Source organism: Dreissena polymorpha, chromosome 6 (genome assembly GCF_020536995.1).
Source record: "Dreissena polymorpha isolate Duluth1 chromosome 6, UMN_Dpol_1.0, whole genome shotgun sequence".
Lineage (NCBI taxonomy): Eukaryota > Metazoa > Mollusca > Bivalvia > Myida > Dreissenidae > Dreissena > Dreissena polymorpha.
The window spans coordinates 50754347-50774689 of record NC_068360.1 but is presented as its reverse complement, the minus strand read 5'-3'; the positions used below and the strand labels follow the sequence as shown (position 1 = coordinate 50774689).

The 20343-nt window shown below is 35.2% G+C and overlaps 1 protein-coding gene across 1 annotated transcript in view; it reads left to right on the top strand.

Moving 5' to 3' along the window:
- Positions 1 to 19949, top strand: part of LOC127834542 (uncharacterized) — a 147882-nt gene extending 127933 nt beyond the window's left edge. The window contains exon 7 of the mRNA XM_052360524.1: positions 19834 to 19949. The gene's annotated coding sequence lies outside the window, so the exon portion shown is untranslated. The remainder of the gene's footprint in view (positions 1 to 19833) is intronic.
- Positions 19950 to 20343: the final 394 nt, after the last annotated feature.

The window sequence follows — 20343 nt, the reverse complement described above, 5'->3', positions numbered from 1 at the left end:
GAAAGGATTGTGAATTGGCCGTGTCAAAATTGTGAAATGTCCGTCCATGGCCAATCGCAAAGAAGGAAAAAAAGCCCTGAATCCACAACGAACACAATACAACATAAAGCTAATTATGGCATGTTCACAGACATTCAAATATTTTGCAGAAATGCATTTGCCGTTGTTATACATTTTTATACACGTATAATATGTACGTAAAAACGACACCCTTCTATTACTCATCATATTAAGGGTTGCGGCATGTGGATATTGTCTTTAACATCTTGAATGGCAAAAAGGGATTTTTGTCCGTTAAATGAAGGATTTTTTGGCTGTTTTAAAGAATTTGAAGTATTATAAAATTGTTTATAAGTTTTTGTCACAGTGTATATGGGTTCCTCTACCCCTCCAGTGCACATATTACTCCTCGTCAAATTTTTCTTGGTCATACGTGCACTGTTTGGGTAGAGGAACCAATATACACTGTAAACAAAAAACTATAACTTATGATATACATAACAGCAAAACTTCAGTTGTAATGTCCAATATACTTTTCTGTAGATTTCAGTAAGACCCACCAATGGATAATAATATCAAGGCCCAACTGTTGACTATATACTTATATATATGTGGCGCGTTTCTGAAAAAGGCCCCTTTTGTGTGAACGTCAAATAACGGAGAAATGACGTTGTGAAGATATGCATTATTTTCCGACGTTTAAAAATTATTTTAGACAAACATCACACAAATTTAATCACTATGCTAATTCATTTAATTTAGAACGTGTAACAATACAAATTGGCCATATTACATGTATAGTAATAAACAACAGACAAAACTTCTTGCAAAATTATATCGTCAAAATAGTTGCATTGATATAAAAACATTTTTAGAGTTCACACAGCATCTCTTCAAAATTATAGGTTTGAACAAGTTTTCATTTGATCATATAAAACGTGTACATTATCTGAATAGGAAAAGAACGAACTTTAAGAACATTTTAAAAACTCAATTTATTTTTGTCACATTCATATGGCCTTTTTTTCTGAACCATGTCACGTAAACATAATAGCAAAACCTTCTGTTATCCAAGCCAATATATATTTTCTATAGATTTCAGCAAGACCCACCAATGGATAATAGACATACAAGACCCCACTGTTGACATTATATGTTTACAGTCATTGAGGCAACTGTTGAAGACACCCACAGTCTAGAATCTATACAGGAGTCAGAGCCTCTCATGATACAACATGCCAGTGTTGACTGTGCTGATCATATGCAATCTACAGGTTTCACTTTGGTTCTTTCAGAGTCCATGTCAACTGCTGACAGTGAAGAGCCAGGCAGTCTGACCCATGATAGGAGGGAGCCAAGTGAAGAGCCAGCCAGTCTGACCCATGATAGGAGGGAGCCAAGTGAAGAGCCAGCCAGTCTGACCCATGGTATTTCTGTTATCTGTTGGGCCTCTTACAAGTAATAAACATCGTAGGGTCCCATATAAGAAATAAACATGTTTACACTAATTTTCGGGTCTCATATAAGTAATATTGTTGGGTCCCATATAAGAAATACTGTTGAGTCTCATATAAGAAGTATTGTAAGAAATATTGTCAGGTACCATATAAGACATTCTTCAAAAGTTCCAAGGTTACTTTGTCATGGCGATTTGCCAATCATTGGTTCAGCATTTCTTACTTGCTGTCAATATACCTTGAGCGACCATTGCAGTCCTTTTGTCTTTGATACATAGATTTGTTATTTTATATTAAACTTTGCTGTTAAATCAAGAAATTGTTGTGTTGTTTTATATGTATGTATTTGCTTTGGTTCGAATATGGCCATATTAAATGTATGCAAATGTGTTATCCTTGTCAAATAAAAAATCATTTCTTGAAACATTCAAGGTTCAATATTGAACTTTCTATTTATTATTCAGTACTTATTTTTTATTTTACAAACTGGTACAATCGTTCACAATTACTTCTAAAGTCTAGTTGTGCAAATATGGGATTGCTTAAGCCATTTAAGAATTATGGTCTTTGTTTCATATCCCTGTACAGATGAGATATTGTGACCTGAAGGTTTCTTTATTATGGCACAATATTTATTTAGACTTTCAGCAATTATACTACATTCTCTTCCAGTTTAATGGCATACATATATACATGTATACTTCGGCTTTTATACAGAAATAAGTAATTATGTTGAATTTGCTTGCCATCAATTTGTGAATAAATTATAATAAAAACTTTTATGGAGACCTTTGATTTTGGCAGCTTTTGTATGACAGAAAATGGTTATCTGTGAGAACCCAATAATTGATTTTAAATTGTTAGACCCAATTGTTATATTTAACATAAATTTTGGCATATATACAGGAAGTAGCTATTTTCAAAATGGCGGATCATGTAAATACCAAACCACGTGTTGGCTTTTTCAGAATTAAACATTACAAAATTTTTGACTCTGTAAATGCATGGTGTGATTACAAGAATTTGGAGCACCATAATGACTACAACTATACAGATAAAAGCTTTCTTGTGTACATCTTTTCTGTAGAAGATGCAAAACAAATTTGTTAAATTGGCAGCAAACTGGAATGATGACTGCATATTTGTGAATATAATCAAAAATTAACATGCTTTATAGATTCTTGACATGACTCATGGTGAACTAAAATTGCTTGCAAAGCATCTGGGACATGATGTGAAGACCCACAAGGAATATTATCAGTTGTCTTCCAGTATCATGGAACTCTCAAAGGTATATATTTCATTAATAAAAATCTTTAAATTTTCCATACACAGATATTTGAAAAACTAACTGCTATATTGTAACTAAGAGGGCTAAAAGAAAGAATAATTTAACAGGCAGCCACAGTAAGACCATATCTGATGTTGACTTTGACTAGTATGCTTTGCATTAATGGCTTTTTATGCCCCCTGGATCGAATGAACGGGGGTATATTGTTTTTGGCTTGTCTTTCTTTGTATGTGTGTGCGTGTCAAGGTGTGTGTGTGTGTCCAAAACTTTTACCAAAACTTAAACGTTTGATCATAACTTTTGAAATATTGAAAACAGCAACTTGATATTTGGATTACATGCGTATCTCATGGACCTGCACATTTTGAGTGGTGAAAGGTCAATGTCATCCTTCAAGGTCAAAGGTCAAATAAAAAAAAGCGGCACAGTAGGGGCATTGTGTTTCTTACAAACACATCTCTTGTTGTGAGTGTGTTTTGTGCTACAACCAATGTCCATGCCAAGGTGGAAACTCTCCAGTTCATGTTATTGTTGTTTTGTCTATTTAGCCCTCATTGTCATACTGTTTAGTGTTGTCTGCTAATTTGTTGCCATTGTTGACTATTTTATATTATTGTGGCTTTTCTTCATTTATTCAATGGGAATTTTGGTCACTGACCAGCTTTTCATTAATTAAGTTCTTTTACCGAAATGGTATCAAAAAATGCAATATCTAAAGGCAGTACATCACACAAGCTAGCATTAATATAAAGCGTAATTATACCCACTTACCTATGTGTAATGGGGGCTATATAAAAGTCACTTTGTCGGTCTGTCCCGAAATTTCATCCGATCTTCACCAAACTTGGTCACAAGTTGTATCTAGATGATGTCTAGGTCAAGTTTGAATATGGGTCATGCCTGGTAAAAAAACTAGGTCACAAGGTCACTTAGTGCTTTTAAACACAAAGTTTGTCTGGACCATAACTATTTCATTTATTGTTAGATTTTTAATTGACTTGGTTTTGATTTGTTCACCATCATGGGACCGTGTGTCGCGCGAAAGAATTGCGTCGATATCTCCAAGAACTTAGGTCAAGGTCACTTTTGGAGTTCAAGGGTAAAATGCTTGTCCGGGCCATAACTTTTGTCATTCATTGTGAGATTTTAAAATCATTTGGAACATTTGTTAACCATCATTGGAGGGTGTGTCGCGCAAAGAATTTCATCTTGTCCGGGCAATAACTGTGTTGTTCTTTTGAGATTTTAAAATCAGTTGGAACATTTCACCATCATTGGAAGGTGTGTTGTGCGAAAGAATTACGTCGATATCTCCAAGGTCAAGGTCACACTTTGAGTTCAAATGTCAAAAATGGCCATAAATGAGCTTTTCTGGGCCATAACTATGTAGTTCATTGTGAGATTTAAAAATCATTGGCACATTTGTTCACTGTCATATGACTTGTGTGTCACGTGAAAGAGTTACGTCAATATCTCGAAGGTCAAGGTCACACTTTGTTCAAAGGTAAAAGAAGGCCATAACTATGTTGTTCATTGTGAGATTTTAAAATCATGTGTTCACCGTTATGGATGGTGTGTGGCAGGAAAGAATTATGTCGATATCTCCAAGGTCAAGGTCATGCTTTAAGTTCAAAGGTCAAAATGGCCATAAATGATAATGGCATAATAATTCTTAAAAATAGCCATTAATTAGATTCTCTTGTGTGGATGGGGCACGTGGGGGTATAGGTCACGTCTGTGACAAAGCTCTAGTTTCTTTAAGTGTTGTGGCAGATAATTGAGATTATATTATTTGTAGGGCTGTGTAATTTACAAATATGGTACTGTGCAGACTTTCACAAGCTGTCAACAAAATAGCATATGGCAACGTTTGTGTTCAATTATATTGATATTGAAATAAAAAGTGAGGTCAGGGAACTATGGATTGCTACTGTTGTTATGATGGAAGTATTGTTGACACTGAATATTATGGTCTTCTTGAAATTTTATAGGTTGCCCTGATGTTGTATGCTGTTGAAAATGGTAAAGTCAATGAGTGGAAGGGAAGGCAGATGAAGGACATAGTAGTAGAAGGTTTGATTATAAGAATTTTATTAATATAATTCATTTTACTGAATTGGGATGGAGAATTTTTGTTACTTTCTCTCCTATGGCTGTCAGTAAATTCGACTGAATGATCATTCTTCAGAACAAAACAGAGCGCTTGAGAACAGACAAACGATGTAAAACATTGTTTGAAAGGCGGGGCCCTTGTTTTGGCCACGTTAATTCAATAAGTCTAAAATTTACGTGGTAAAAATAGGCAAACCTATTTTATGTGCCTTGAAAATTGTTTATCCTCTTAAAGAAATGCTAATGCAACAAAATACTTTTTAACAACCTTGAAGTATTGAAAATATTTACTGTCGTATCAAGAGTGACTTCTGGTTATTTTTTTCTAAATAGTTATTTCTAAAATAAAAAATCATTTTTTACAGATTTACCTCTTCCAATTGAAGACGAAGATGGCCATCAAGAAGGTAAAATAGTTATTTATACCCATGATAGATCATTGGCCACTGTTCATTTGTATTATGAAAGTGGTCCATAACAGAGTCATTGTTATGGTAGCCCATTAAAAAAAAAAGGGAGTATAGGAATACCTTTAGATTTGGACACCTTATGAAATAGTTTATATGCTCAATTAGACATTTCTGTTTCTGAGTTATTTTAATGATTTAAAGGATAAATAACTTACTTGCAAGTATGAAGATTTTCTGATTTAAATTGTAAGCAGGTCTTATAACATATTTTAGTGGAGGATATGTGTGTTGTTATTTTGTGTACATCTCATACCTTATACCGAAAAGCATAAAAAAACACTTTTAAAAGTGCTTTTGTAAAACAAAACATTTCCTTTGGTATTTCTATTATCATATAATAAAGGCCCACCTATTGATGATAAAGACATGACCCAACTGTAGACTATATATTCTAGTACAATTTTCTGTTGTCCAAGCCAATATATATTTATGCCACCCTTCGAAGAAGAGGGGGTATTTTGCTTTGCACATGTCGGGTCTGTCGGTCGGTTCGTCCACCAGGTGGTTTCCGGATGATAACTCAAGAACGCTTTGGGCTAGGATCATGAAACTTCATAGGTACATTGATCATGACTTGCAGATGACCCCTATTGATTTTCAGGTCACTAGGTCAAAGGTCAACGTCACGTCGACCCGAAATAGTAAAATGGTTTCCAGACGATAACTCTAAGAACGCTTATGCCTAGGAACATGAAACTTCATAGGTACATTGATCATGACTCAAAGATGACCCCTATTGATTTTCAGGTCAAAGGTCAAGGTCACGGTGACCCAAAATAGTAAAATGGTTTCCGGATGATAACTCAAGAACGCATACAGCTAGGATCATGAAACTTCATGGGTAGATTGATCATTACTCGCAGATGACCCCTATTGATTTTGAGGTCACTAGGTCAAAGGTCAAGGTCACGGTGACCCGAAATAGTAAAATGGTTTTCGGATGATAACTCAAGAAAGCATATGCCTAGGATCATGAAACTTCATAGGTAGATTGATCATGACTCGCAGATGACCCCTATTGATTTTGAGGTCACTAGGTCAAAGGTAAAGGTCACAGTGACCCGAAATAGTAAAATGGTTTCTGGATGATAACTCAAGAACGCATACGCCTAGGATCATGAAACTTCATGGGTAGATTGATCATTACTCGCAGATGACCCCTATAGATTTTGAGGTCAAAGGTCACGGTGACCCGAAATAGTAAAATGGTTTCCGGATGATAACTCAAGAACGCATACGGCTAGGATCATAAACTTCATGGGTAGATTGATCATTACTCGCAGATGACCCCTATTGATTTTGAGGTCACTAGGTCAAAGGTCAAGGTCACGGTGACCCGAAATAGTAAAATGGTTTTCGGATGATAACTCAAGAAAGCATATGCCTAGGATCATGAAACTTCATAGGTAGATTGATCATGACTCGCAGATGACCCCTATTGATTTTGAGGTCAAAGGTCAAGGTCACGGTGACCCGAAATAGTAAAATGATTTTCGGATGATAACTCAAGAACGCTTTTGCCTAGGATCATGACACTTCATAAGTACATTGATCGTGACTCGCAGATGACCCCTATTGATTTTCAGGTCACTAGGTCAAAGGTCAAGGTCACAGTGACAAAAAACGTATTCACACAACGGCTGCCACTACAACGGACAGCCCATATGGGGGGCATGCATGTTTTCTATAGATTTCAGCAAGACCCACCAATGGATAATAGACATACAAGACCCCACTGTTGACATTACATGTTTACAGGCATTGAGGCAACTGTTGAAGACACCCACAGTCTAGAATCTATACAGGAGTCAGAGCCTCTCATGATACAACATGCCAGTGTTGACTGTGCTGATCATATGCAATCTACAGGTTTCACTTTGGTTCTTTCAGAGTCCATGTCACCTGCTGACAGTGAAGAGCCAGGCAGTCTGACCCATGATAGGAGGGAGCCAAGTGAAGAGCCAGCCAGTCTGACCCATGATAGGAGGGAGCCAAGTGAAGAGCCAGCCAGTCTGACCCATGGTATTTCTGTTGTCACATAATAAAGGCCCATCTATTGATGATAAAGACATGACCCAACTGTAGACTATATATTCTAGTACAATTTTCTGTTGTCCAAGCCAATATATATTTATGCCACCCTTTGAAGAAGAGGGGGTATATTGCTTTGCTCATGTCGATCGGTCCGTCTGTCCACCAGGTGGTTGTCATACGATTACTCAAGAACGCTTGGGCCTAGGATCATGAAACTTCATAGGTACATTGATCATGACTTGCAGATGACCCCTAGTGATTTTGAGGTCAAAAGGTCAAGGTCACGGTAACCCGAAATAGTAAAATGATTTTCCGATGATAACTCAAGAACGCTTTTGCCTAGGATCATGACACTTCATAGGTACATTGATCGTGACTTGCAGATGACCCCTATTGATTATCAGGTCACTAGGTCAAAGGTCAAGGTCAGTGACAAATTACGTATTCACACAATGGCTGCCACTACAACAGACAGCCCATATGGGGGGCATGCATGTTTTCTATAGATTTCAGCAAGATCCACCAATGGATAATAGACATACAAGACCCCACTGTTGACATTATATGTTTACAGTCATTGAGGAAACTGTTGAAGACACCCACAGTCTAGAATCTGTACAGGAGTCAGAGCCTCTCATGATACAACATGCCAGTGTTGACTGTGCTGATCATATGCAATCTACAGGTTTCACTTTGGTTCTTTCAGAGTCCATGTCAACTGCTGCCAGTGAAGGGCCAGCCAGTCTGACCCATGATGAAATGAGGCAGCCAAATCCTCAAGGTATGAACTAAATTTGAAGACGGGTTTCTCTGCATTCTCTATCATTATGTGACAGAGTCTTATGTCATGACTGTATTAAAGTAAATGAGTAGTCCAAGTCAAGTGTGATGCTCTAGACGACCTCCTCTGTGATCTACAGGGTTACAACAATGTGCTTGTAAAAGTCCTTGTAAAGTACAAAGTAGGCAGTTTGCTATGAAAGTTAATGTTTAGTACTTGTTCTTCCAAGAAATGATAGTTCTGCGAACTGTCAGTTCTTATATGTGTGAAAAATTGTTTTTAACTGGTGTTAAAACAGTTTCAGTTAGTTCATTTTACCTCCTAACATGTTCAGGTTTTGTGCATTTTTATCAGGAAAACCTTGCTCTACAATATTCAATCATTGTATCACTTGCAGTGTTCTGCCGTGAAATTTTACTGTTGAGGACCCTTGAGGATTACAAAAGTGGGGACAAAAAGAAAAAATATGGGGACACAGAAATATTTTTGTAGCAGAATTAAATGTGTGGAAACTAATAACCTTTAACTTGAACTTTTAAACGTGCTTAAACTTCTTACAGTCAGGTTGTAACATTGTTATTAAAACTGGAACATTCAAAAAACTTTTTAACACTGTCAAACAGTTGTCAACATATTTACAAAACTTTGAACAGATTTATGGTCATTGGACTCCGCATGTCAAAGTACTTGTTCGATAATTAGAAATACCAATAGTAAAGGCGTTTTCTTTTTTGCTTTATGCACAATCTGCATGTCATTTTGTTGTTGTCAAACAGTGACCAAGGACATTTTTGAAGCCAATTTTCTTGGAATGTACGTTTAGGGGCAGACTTTTTTTCGTAATTGCTAAACGATGTTGGGACTTGGGAAGACTCTGTTGGGTTGTTAATATTATTGTCATATTTTCTAATTTTACTTGCCGGAGGAAAAAAAAAAATGGATTTTGTTTTCTTTGGCCTGTCGCTTTAAGCCATTTTGATAGGTTCGGAAATTTCCTTGATATCTGATTGGTTGTTATAATCTCAACTTACCAATGAAATAGAGTGTTAATATTAAATAAATTAACCATTGGCTGCGAAATGACGTCATGTCCAATGAAATAGTTTGTTCTGGTTACACATTCACTCGATTACTTTACCGACTTACAAATTGAATCGATTAGTTTTTATTTCTAATTCATGTGCGCCCGAGGACCCATATACAGAAAACGGGTGGGGACAAATATTTGTTTTTTGCGACAATAACACAAGGGCGCATCCACGGCAGAACACTGACTTGTTATGTTGATACTTTGTGTGCAAGGATCAATTCAGTAGAAAAGTCAACAAAATAAAGGGCTTACAGGCACTGAACAAATGAGTTTGCTGCTTAGAGTGTATATTTTTCCCAAAAATATTTGAAAATTTCCCCTCTTGGAAGTGTAGTTCAATTTTAATCAATACCTCGTTTAAATAATTCACAGAAAAGCCAAAAAATGTGGATCTTTGAAAATAAACATAACATGTTGATGACAAAAAAAGTTGGAATAATGTTTTTCTCTCTGTGTATGGTGAATTATGGTGTTACAACTTGATTTTGTATGTTACATGCTTAGCATTGAAATTTCCCCTTTTACACGTGAATTATCCCCCTCTCAGGGGACCCGACCCCTTTCCCCCAAAACTGAAAAAAACACTGACATGATACTCATTGCTATTTTATTTTTTATATCTATTCTTGTTTTAGGGACAGGGACAAGAAAAGGAATGAAACGAAAGTGGGCCAGCGAAGAGAACATATGTTTCATGAACTTTTTTAGAGATGAATTAAGAGAAAAAAAAATGCCATCTGGCTCAAAAGTAATGGGGTCCCTAAAAATACTTACCGGAAGAACAGTGGCCCAGATAAGGGCAAGGGTCCATAACAATATTATGGAAAAACAAAAATGGAAAAAGAATTGTTGAACTGTGGAATATGTTTATGCCCCTGGTAGGGTGGCATATAGCAGTTGAACTGTCCGTCAGTCAGTCAGTTTGTCCATCTGGCCGAAAACTTATATGGCCATAACTTTTTCAATATTGAACATAGCAACTTGATATTTATTTTTTTATTTTTTTTTTTTTATTTTTTTTTTCCTGTTTAAATGTTTTTATTCATTCATAAACTATACATATACACACAATTTACAATGGCATGTTCGTTCATATACTTAAATTACCATATGTAATGTGTTTTCTCTATTTTAATACAATCATTACTCAAGCTGAATTAGAATCGTACTTCCTTCAACCTTTTTACCTTTTTTACTTAACTTAATTAAATAAATATTTATGTATAGCACAATAATATTAAGTGTTAATTCTTAAACAAGAAAAGGATCAGATTTACAACAACTATGGCTACAGTGTTCAAAGAGATAAAGAGATAAAACATAGTACATTTGCTAATGTCGTTAAAAATTGACCTTTTTAAGAAAGTTTGATTTTACAATTTTAGTGCAGATTACAACACAATTGATATAAACTTTATGATCAAATTGCAAACAACATAGTAATACAAGAAAAGAGTCATATTTACAACTACTATGGTTACAGTGTTCAAAAAAATAAAACCTAGTACATTTGATAGTGTCATTAAAAATGGACCTTTTTAACAAAGTTTGATTTTACACTTAGAGTGCAGTTTACAACACAATCAATATAAACTTTATGATCAATATGCAAACAACATAGTGACACTTAGTTAAGGAAACACATTTTGCAGGTTTCATATATAATGCGAGTTAATAACAGTTATTTTTGTTATTCATGCAATTATGAATTACATATTAATCTTATAACTATCCAAAAAAATCCTTTATTTGATTCATTAGTTGTGTTTTCATATATATTTAAAGATAATTTTAGGCTATAGCCTTAAATCCCTGAAAATGTGGAATTACTTCTTTCCTTTTGCATTCAAAAATGTACTTTTTAACTTCCATGAAAAGAATAAAGCAGTTATCATTTACGTTTGTATCACCAAGAAGGAACATTTTGCTGTTTATTACTATTTGTATATTTGCGTTTTTTAAGCAATCCGAGATATCTTTAATAAGTATTTTTACTGTGTTACAATCCCAAAATAAATGGGTAATTGATTCTTCTGACATTTTGCAAAAAGTGCATGTTTTACTATTGGACAAGCCCATTTTAAAAAGGAGTGTGTTTGTTCCCAATATTCTGTGGATAATTCTAGTTTGTAACCATTGAATATATGTATTACCGTATTCGTTTTTTTAAACACTTGTCCATGGACATTTTTCCATTGTATGGAGTCATCTGCAAAGTATTCATTCCATTTTGTTTGGCATGTGGGGATTTCAGAGTTCTCTTTTAACATATTGTATAGTAACTTATTACAAGAATTAAGAATGATAGGTTTTATATAGGTCGACAAAATGGGATATGAATGTACTTTATAATCTTTTAATTTTACATTTTGCACCGAGACAATGTATGTGGAAAGAACCTTTTTTATACCTTCATAATGTAAAAAGTTTACCGGTTTATTCATTTTGGCTTGTAGCTCTTGCAGTGACAAAATCTGCCCACCGTCTTTAATAATATCTTTAACAAACCGAATGCCAGCATCATACCAATATTTCCAAAAAATGTATTTATTGTTGATTAATAAACAGTTATTAAAAAACAAAGGCATATCTACAAGTTTATCAACAGAGTCAATATTAATACTCTTAACAAAGTCAGAATATATTGTTAAAACATCTATCCAAAAAGCGTTGGTTATATTTTTAACAGCTGAAATTGCGTATAAACTGCCTGTATTACATAGTATATTAAAATCTATTAACTTTCTAGCCAAGGATGTAAATTTGTTCTGGCCTTGAATAACTTTTCTTATCCATGATAATTTTAAACTTTTCATAAATGCATTTATGTCCACCATTTTGAGTCCCCCTTCATCAAAATCTTTTGTTATGACTTTTGCTTTGATTTTTGAAGGCCCTTGCCACACAAATTTGAGTACTTTATCATTTAAAACTTTACAAATAGCCTCTCCGGGTTGTGGCAAGGAGACAAACAGGTGAATAAACATTGGAAGTATCAAGGTCTTAACAACAGTTATCCTACCTAAGGGAGTTAGCTCTCTTCTGTTCCAATGTGCAATGATATTGTCTAATTTAACTAATTTGTCATTATAATTTAGCTCAATCATTTTAGGTAGATCAACATCGAAATTTAAACCTAATAATTTAAATTGGGTACATCCCCACACTAGTTTCCATCTTGTTTTTATGGACCGTGTGCTGTATTTTAAAGATCCTATCCAGACAACATGAGTTTTTTCAAAGTTTACATTCAGGCCTGAATATTGTGAGAAGGAGTGCAACAATCGTGATGCAGTATTCAAGGTTTCTTCCGACCCGTCCATTAATAAATAGGTATCATCAGCAAATTGTGATATCTTATATTCTTCATTGTCAATTGTTATTCCCTTCATTTGCTTACATTTTCTTATTTTAATAGCTAGTATTTCTGCACAAAGGATAAATATATATGCTGAAATAGGGTCTCCCTGACGACAACCTCGTCCTATCATAAAGAAGTCTGACAAAAACCCATTCAACTGGACCGCATTTTCAATATTATTAAAAAAAAGCGCTATCCAGTTCTTAAACATTGGCCCAAAGTTAAAAAAATCAAACACTTGTTTTATAAAACTGAATGATAAAGTATCGAACGCTTTTTCGAAATCAATTAGCATCAACAGGCCAGGGATTTGGTTGCACTCAGTATAACTCATAATATCATATAATAATCGTGTGTTATCTCCCATGTACCTGCCTTTAATGTAACCCGTTTGGTCATTATTCACTAATTTGTTTAAGGTTGACTTAAGTCTGTTAGCTATCGTTCCTGATGCTAATTTAACTGTGTTCAACAGGCAAATTGGTCTCCAATTTTTTAAAAATTGTTTAGGCTTACCCTCCTTTGGAATACAAGTTATAATTCCCTGCTTTTGAGTTATTGAGAGTGACCCTATATTATATGAATAATTAATGCTTCTTACCACAAAACCCCCCAATTTTTTCCAAAAAACTTTAAAGAAATTTGCTGAGAATCCATCGGAGCCTGGACTTTTGTCATTTTTCATGTGTTTAAGCGTTAATGACACCTCTTGTAAGGAAAGAATACCCTCTAACATGTCCGCCTCTAAATTTGTTAATTTGGGCAATTCATCATTTTTAAATTCATTTTTGAGATCAGGGTTGGTTGTGGGTTGTTCTGAATATAAAATTTTGTAAAAGCTGTTTGCTTCCTTAAGAATATTTTCAGGTTCATATATAAATGTTCCATCTTCTCTCTGAATACAAGATATATTTTTGGAAAGAAAATTACGTTTTTCCAAGTTACAAAACATTTTAGTAGGTTTTTCTCCATTATCTATCCAGTCTGAACGGGAACGTATAAAGCAACCCTTCATAGTTTCTTGTCTAATAGTTTCTAGTTCATTTTTTAATGTAATTAATAAATCCTTATTTTCTTCAGTCAGTGATTGCTCTAATATTTCAATTTTTGATATTAATATACTTTCCTGTGTTCTTCTTAATTTTGCTCTGTGACTTGAATAAGAGATGGTCTTGCCTCTAATCTCCATTAAAAGTGTTTCTAAGAAAAGTTGATCATTTATGACAAACTGTATTTGGCTATCTTCAATCTCGTTTAATGTGTCTAAATTATATATAGGAATGCAGTATTGCCGTTTAATATCTTCTATCACAGTATTAATTACTCGCAAAAATTCAATATCGGATAGTAACGAGTTATTAAATTTCCATAAACCTTTACCGTGTATAATTTTTTCGAAACTTATAACCATGTCAATTATAGAATGATCAGATCTGTAGCTTAATTGTATTTGAGCATTTAATAAATATTCAATCATATTATTTGTAATAAGGAAAAGGCCCTGTTGCAATGGGTTAGTACGTCTCCACGTGTAACCTTTTTTCTCACCGTTTATATATCTAAATGTGTCCTTCAATTCCCTTTTAACTATTTCCCCCAATAACAAGTCTCTAGCTTTCCTATTACTATTTAAAGGTTTATAGTTAGTATAGTCCAACAGTGGGTCAAGCACTAAATTAAAGTCTCCACATATAATATACATTGTATACTTGATATTTATACCCCTAATACAATTGGTAATGGGGGCTATATAGGAGTCACGTTTGTCGGTCTGTCCCGATATTTCATCCGATCTTCACCAAACTTGGTCAGTAGTTGTATGTAGATAATGTCTAGGTCAAGTTTGAATATGGGTCATGCCAGGTCAAAAACTAGGTCATGGGGTCACTTAGTATGTTTTAAACTGTAAGTTTGTACCGACCATAGCTATGTTATTTATCGTTACATTTTTAAATGACTCAGTACATTTGTTCCCCATCATGGAACGGTGTGTCGCGTTAAAAAAAATTACGTCAATATCTCAAAGGTCAAGGTCACACTTGGGAGTTCAAATGCTTGTCCGGGCCATAGCTTTGTTTTTTATTGTGAGATTTTAAAATCATTTGGCACATTTGTTCACCATCATTGAACAGTGTGTCGGGCGAAAGAATTACGTCGATATTTCCAAGAACAAGGGCACAATTTGAGTTTAAAGGTAAACAAGGGACAAAATTGTCACAAAACCAGGTTTTCATTGTGAAAAAAAAATCTGATAAAGGGAGAAAACTCAAACTGAACTTTTGAAATGACCAAAAAAAATTAACCCCCTTTGTAAGTTTTTTTTTTTTTTTTAAATCTATTTTTAGTCGTGGCGACCTTGACATTGGAGATATTGACGTGATTCTTTCGTGGGACACACCGTCCCATGATGGTGATCAAATGTGCCAAATGATTTTAAAATCTCACAATGAATGACATAGTTATGGCCAGGACAAGCTCATTTATGGCCATTTTTGACCTTTGAACTCAAAGTGTGACCTTGACCTTGGAGATATCGACGTAATTATTTCGCGCAACACACCGTCCAATGATGGTGAACAAATGTGCCAAATGATTTTAAAATCTGACGATGAACGACATAGTTATGGCTCGGACAAGCTCATTTATGGCCATTTTTGACCTTTGAACTCAAAGTGTGACCTTGACCTTGGAGATATCGACGTAATTATTTCGGGCGACACACCGTCCAATGATGGTGAACAAATGTGCCAAATGATTTTAAAATCTGACAATGAACGACATAGTTATGGCCCGGACAAGCTTATTCCGCCAGCCCGCCAGCCCGCCAGCCAGCCAGCCAGCCCGCCAGCCAGCCAGCCCGCCAGCCAGCCAGCCCGCCCGCATTCGCCAATCTAATAACCAGTTTTTTCCTTCGGAAAACCTGGTTAAAAATGGCCATAATTGAGCTTGTCTGGGCAATAACTATGTTGTTTATTGTGCGATTTTAAAATCGTTGGCTCTTTTGTTCACCATCATTTGACAGTGTGTCGCGCAAAAGAATTACGTCAATATCTTCAAACTCAAGTTCGTAGTTTTAGTTCAAAGGTCAAAAATGGCAATAAATTATCTTGTCTGGGCCATAAATATGTCATTCATTGTAAGATTTTAAAATGACTCTGTACATCAATTTTGTTCAAAGTCATTGGAAGGCTTGTCATGTGAAACAATTCAAGAGTTCAAAGGTCAAAATGGCTATTAAATGATAATGGCATAATGATTCTTAAAAAATCGCCATAAATTGTATTATCTTGTTTTGTGAAGACAGCATACAAAATAGTCTGTGTCAATGCGTTATGTGGGGGTATATGTCACGTCTGTGACAAAGCTCCAGTTGGCATGCATGTGCATCTTGTGAAGCTGCACATATTGAGTGGTGAAAAGTGAAGGTCAAGGTAATCCTTCAAGGAATTAATGTTAAATATATTGCTACTGTCCGTCCGTCTGAAAACTTTAAAATTGGCCATAACTTTTGAGCTCACCTGAGTGCAACATGCTCATGGTGAGCTTTTGTGATTGCCTTTTGTCCGTTGTGCGTTGTATGTCGTCAACATTTTGCCTTGTGAACACTCTAGATGCCACATTTATTGTCTGATCTTCATGAAATTTTGCAGAACATTTGTCACATTGATACCTCGACTGAGTTCGAAACTGGGTCATGCTGGGTCAAAAATTAGGTCACTAGGTCAAAAAAACAACAAAAAAACTTGTGAACACTGTAGAAGTCCAATCTTCATGTAACTTTGTCAAAATGTTTGTCTAAATGATATTTTGGTTGAGTTAAAAATTGGTTCCAGTCCGTTGAAAAACATGGCCGCCAGGGGCGGGGCAGTTTTCCTTATATGGCTATAGAGAAACCTTGTGAACACTTTAGAAGTCAAAATGTTTGCCTAATCATCATGAAACTTGGTCAAAACATTGGTTTTATTTATATTTTGGACGAGTTCGAAAATGGTCCAGATCAGTGAAAAAACATGGCCGCCAAGGGGCGGGGGAGTTTTCCTTATGTCTTTAGTTAAACATTGCTAACACTCTAGAGGCCACATTTATTGTCCATTCTTCATGAAATTTGGTCAGAAGTTTGGTCTCAATGATATCTTAGACGAGCTGAAAATGGTTACGTTTGCTTGAAAAACATGGCTGCCAAAGGGCGGGGCATTTTTTCTTATATGGCTATATATGGCTATGGTAAAACGTTGTGAACACTCTAGAGGCCACATTTATTGTCCAATCTTCATGAAATTTGGTCAGAATATTTGTCTCATTAATATCTTGGATGGGTTTGAAAATGGTTATGTTTGCTTGAAAAACATGGCTGCCAAGGGGCGGGGCATTTTTCCTTATAAAAATGGCTATTGTAAAATCTTGTTAACACTCTTGAGGCCACATTTATTTTCCGATCTTCATGAAACTTGGTCAGAATATTCATCCCAAAAAATATCGTAGACAAGTTAAAAAATGATGCTGGTTGGTTGAAAAACATGTCCGCCAGGGGGTGGGGCATTTTACCTTATATGGCTATAGTAAAACTTTGTTAACACTCTATAGGCCACATTTATTTTCTTATCTTCATGAAACTTGGTCAGAAGATTTGTCCTAATGATATATTGGATTAGTTCAAAAATAGTTTCGTTTGCTTAAAAAACATGGCCACAAGGGGGCGGGGCATTTTTCCTAATATGGTTATGTATCATGCTTTACTAAAACATTGTTAACACTCTGTAGGCCACATTTATTTTCCGATTATTACGAAACTTGGTCAGATGATTTGTCCTAATGATATCTTGGATGAGTTCAAAAATGGTTCTAGTTGGTGGAAAAACATGGCCACTAAGGGGGCGTGGCATTTTTCCTTATATGGCTAAAGTAAAACCCTGTTTAAACTCTAGAAGCCATATTTATTGTACGATCATCATGACACTTTGTCAGAAGATTTGTCCCAATGATATTTGGACAAGTTTGAAATTGGTTCCAGTTGCTAAGAAAAACATGGCCACCAGTGGGCGGGGCATTTTTCCTTATATGGACTTATGAATCTTCTTGAAACTTTGTCAGTATATTAGTTTAAATGATATCTTGGATGTGTATTTCACGTTGACATTTGAAGCTTTAACTTTGTATGATTCTAAATATGTGTCAATGCTGTCAGTTGAATTTTGAAATATGAAGTTTTACATTTTTTGTAGATTAAATAATTTGTAAAATGTTGCAGTTTCGTCAATCAGTTTTATAAGATATTGAGCTTTAAATATGATGCAGATTGTAAGATTCTTAATATCTTTCAATATTGTGGATAAGTTTTTGAGATATCAAGCTTTGAGTTTTATGCAAATTGTATGATTTTAAAATGTCTTAATGGTGTTGATCAGTGTAATGAAGATTGCATAATGTTTATGTTTTAATTCTGTCTATTGGTTTTCAAAATGAAAGACTTTGATTTTGTAAGTGCACTTTTATCTCCTGAAAGATTCTTTTCTAGTGTTTAGTTTATATTTTAAGGCTGTTTGCAAACTCGAAGTGAAAACAGTTCTATTACAATTTGGTAAGGACATGACATTGCATATCTAATTTTAAAATGTACTTTGCTGGCAACGTGTAATTTTCTGAAATGTCTTAGTAAGACTGTTGTTTGCAATCAAAAGGTCTGTGCTTCAAATACAGGGTAATGCATGTTTTTTGTCCAAATTTATGGCGATTCAGACATTGTTCTATGTAAATTTGGGGTTTGCTTGAAGGTTCAGTCTATTTTTATGTCCCTCACTATAGTAGTGGGGGACATATTGTTTTTGTCCTGTCTGTTGGTTGGTTGGTTGGTTGATCTGTTTACGCCAACTTTAACATTTGCAATAACTTTTGCAATATTGAAGATAGCAACTTGATATTTGGCATGCATATGTATCTCATAGAGCTGCACATTTTAATTTTCTGAAAGGTCAAGGTCAGAGGTCAAATATATGTGGCCAAAATCGCTCATTTTATGAATACTTTTGCAATATTAAAGATAGCAACTTCATATTTGGCAAGCATGTGTATCTCATGGAGCTGCACATTTTGAGTGGTGAAAGGTCAAGGTCATAATTCAATGTCATAGGTCGAATATATGGCTTCAAAGCGGCGCAGAAAGGGGGATTGTGTTTTACGAACACAGCTCTTGTTGTTAACTGCCTTTTTAGTCCCTTACCAGTGTTTCACTAAAGTCCGTGTACTTTGGACTCATTTCAAGTTGACATTTGAAGCTTTAACTTTGTATGATTCTAAATATGTGTCAATGCTGTCGGTTGAATTTTGAAGTATGAAGTTTTTCATTTTTTGTAGATTAAATAATTTGTAAAATGTTGCAGTTTAGTCAATCAGTTTTTTAAGATATTGAGCTTGAGTTATGATGCAGATTGTAAGATTCTTAATATCTTTCAATATTGTGGATAAGTTTTTGAGATATCAAGCTTTGAATTTTATGCAAATTGTATGATTTAAAATGTTTTAATTTGTTGATAAGTGTACTGAAGATTGTATACTTTTTATATGTTATAATTCTGTCTATTGGTTTTCAAAATGAAAGACTTTGATTTTGTAAGTGCACTTTTATCTCATTATGCCCCCCTTCGAAGAAGAGGGGGTATATTGCTTTGCTCATGTCGGTCGGTCTGTCGGTATGTCAGTCTGTCGGTCCGTCCACCAGGTGGTTGTCAGACGATAACTCAAGAACGCTTGGGCCTAGGATCATGAAACTTCATAGGTACATTGATCATGACTCGCAGATGACCCCTATTTATTTTGAGGTCACTAGGTCAAAGGTCACGGTGACCCAAAATAGTAAAATGGTTTCCGGATGATAACTCAAAAATTCATACGCCTAGGATCATGAAACTTCATGGCTAGATTGATCATGACTCGCAGATGACCCCTATTGATTTTGAGGTCACTAGGTCAAAGGTCAAGGTCACGGTGACCCGAAATAGTAAAATGGTTTTCGGATGATAACTCAAGAACACATATGCCTAGGATCATGAAACTTCACAGGTAGATTGATCATGACTCACAGATGACCCTTATTGATTTTGAGGTCACAAGGTCAAGGTCACGGTGACCCGAAATAGTAAAATGATTTTCGGATGATAACTCAAGAACGCTTTTGCCTAGGATCATGACACTTCATAGGTACATTGATCGTGACTCACAGATGACCCCTATTGATTTTCAGGTCACTAGGTCAAAGGTCAAGGTCACAGTGACAAAAAACGTATTCACACAATGGCTGCCACTACAACGGACAGCCCATATGGGGGGCATGCATGTTTTACAAACAGCCCTTGTTAAAGATTAGTGTTTAGTTTATATTTTAAGGCTGTTTGCAAACTCGAAGTGAAAACAGCTCTAGTACAATTTGGTAAGGACATGACATTGCATATCTGATTTAAAAATGTACTTTGCTGGCAACGTGTAATTTTCAGAAATGTCTTAGTAAGTAAGACTGTTGTTTGCAATCAAAAGGTCTGTGCTTCAAATCCAGGAAAATGCATGTTTTTTGTCCAAATTTATGTCAATTCAGACATTGTTCTGTGTAAATATGGGGTTTGCTTGTAGGATCAGTCTATTTTTATGTCCCCCACTATAGTAGTGGGGGACATGTTGTTTTTGCTCTGTCGGTCTGTTGATTCGTTGGTTGGTCTGTTTATGCCAACTTTAACATTTTGCAATAACTTGCAATATT